The sequence below is a fragment of the Penaeus vannamei genome, chromosome 17 (genome assembly GCF_042767895.1).
Source record: "Penaeus vannamei isolate JL-2024 chromosome 17, ASM4276789v1, whole genome shotgun sequence".
Taxonomy (NCBI): Eukaryota; Metazoa; Arthropoda; class Malacostraca; order Decapoda; family Penaeidae; genus Penaeus; species Penaeus vannamei.
In genome coordinates, this window is record NC_091565.1 from 29,483,811 (window position 1) to 29,486,310 (window position 2,500).

The following is a 2,500-nucleotide window of genomic DNA, read 5'->3' on the forward strand; positions in this document are numbered from 1 at the left end:
CATCCTTCCCTCTCTCCCCTCCCTCCCTTTCCCTCCTTCCTCCCCTTTCTCCCCTCCCCTCCATCCTTCCCTTTCTCCCCTCCCTCGCCTTCCCTCCATCCTTCCCTTTCTCCCCTCCGCATTCCCTCCATCCTTCCCTTTCTCCCCTCCCCTTCCCTCCATCCTTCCCTTTCTCCCCTCCCCTTCCCTCCATCCTTCCCTTTCTCCCCTCCCTTCCCCTCCCCTCCTCTCCGCCCTCTTGGTAAATGAACGGGAGTGAGTCACCAGCGGGGCTCCAGGGCCAGTCCGCGTCCCGGCGACCCCGCTCTCGAAGGCCTCCACAAAGACCTGTCACAGTCATGCGGTCAAACAGTCAACCATTGCAAACACATTGGTGAATGCTCGTTGTTGAGAATCAGATAATTCACCCTCTTTATAACCTATTTTTTCTGATTAATTCTTCTATGTATCATTTTCTTTCTCCCGCTTCTCCCTCTGTGTGTAAGTGTACGTGTACGTGTACGTGGGCGTAGCATGTGCGTCGGTATTTAAACAAGTAGGCTGGCAACGAAGCAAGAATGATAGGTAGCCGGAAGGTGGTGGTAATAACGGAGGACAGGCACAGGCACCGGTTGAATAGACACCAGCAGGCATACAGACACTCACACATATACTCAAACATACACAACATATACAAACACACGCACGCACGCACTCACTCGAAGGAGGAAATCGGGCGTAACGGGAGCCGAGACAGAGCCCGCTGCTATTTTCTCTGCAAACACGTAACCGTTGCCTCATTGGTCGTAAATCCTCATTCTAACTCAGTTTTAATGAGTCTGTAATTACGCCCAATTCCATCTCCTCCCTCATTCCACTCTCAACTTACGTCTTCATTTCCGTTATTTTCATTTTTCTTCTTTTTAACTATATCTTAGTATTAATTTGATTTTTCTATTCGTTTTTCCTTTTCCTTATATTTGTCCTTCTAGTGCTCCAGCCCCAAGTCTCCGTTCCCTTCGGTTCCTATTTCCAAAGGCCCTTCTACCCTTCAATCCTTCCTGTATATATAAATGTTATTTTTGTCTTGTGGAATGAAAAGGAAAAATAGAAAATGTTATTTCAAAGGCCCTTCTACCCTTCAATCCTTCCTGTATATATATATGTTATTTTTGTCTTGTGGAATGAAAAGGAAAAACAGAAAATGTTATTTCCGTGTCCAGGAGAGTAGACGAGACAAGATTTAAAAGAAAAATGCAAATGGGAAGAGATACTATTCTACAAGAAGTCACATAAAATGCCTGTTTACTTTTAACTATCAACTATAGCAGTAAAAGTGCGACAGTTAAAATAAAATAAAATAATAATAATAACAATAACGATAATAATAATAATAATAATAATAATAATAATCAACATGATAATAATAATCATCTTGATGATAATAGCAATAACAATAATAAACACATAATCAATAATAAACACATAATCAATAATAATAAAAATAATAAAAATAATAATAATAATAATAATAATAATAATAATAATAATAATAATAATAATAATAATAATAATAATAATAATAATAATAATAATAATAATAATAATAATCAATCAATAATAAGAAGAATGGCAATAATAATAATAATACAAATAATAATAATAATGATAAAACAAATAATAATAATAATGATAAAACAAATAATAATAATAATGATAATAAAAATAATAATAACTCTCATCATCATCATAATAATATACTATAAAAGTAACATCAACAATAACAACTATAAAAGCAAAAATACTAATACTAACAATATATAATACTAATAAGTACTAATAATCATAATCACACCAATACTAATACTAATGATCATAATGACTAACCATTATACTCATAATCATCATAACTAACAATTATAATCACAGTAATAATAATAATAATAATAGTAATAATAATAATAATAATAATAATAATAATAATAATAATAATAATAATAATAATGATAATAATAATGATAAGAAAAACAATAATGATAATAACAACAATAATAATAATAACAATATGAAGATGATGATTAAGAATAACAACAATCATCGTCATGAACAACGAAATCTGCGCACACACCAACTGCCACCTGCAGCGTTACCCTCGCTCTGGTTTGCCTGCACAGACATCACGCAGGGTCACAGCTGGTTCTTGCGCGGTCCAGCCATTACCGCTACACGCCAGGTGCGTACGAGCGTGCGTGCGCGCATCAGTTCGTGCCCTTCAGCACCGCTACCTCCATCCACCCGACCCCACCCGCTATATAATGCGGTAAACCTCCGCTAACTCAATGCACTCCGACCCCTCCCTCAAGCCCTCGCCTGCGAAACCCATGCTCAGCCCTTTAAAAGTAAAATAAAGAACGATAGAAAATAAGCTTACATCCAGTCTCCAAAACGTAGCGCGCCGTTTATCTGCCAAGCACGTCCCTTGACCGGATCATCAAGTGCTTTTATCTGATATGCGCTCCAG

The 2,500-nt window shown here is 37.2% G+C and overlaps 1 protein-coding gene across 1 annotated transcript in view; it reads right to left on the reverse strand.

Moving 5' to 3' along the window:
* cno (adherens junction formation factor afadin) overlaps positions 1–2,500 on the reverse strand; it is a gene marked incomplete in the record, with an annotated part of 242,122 nt that overhangs the window by 238,725 nt on the left and 897 nt on the right.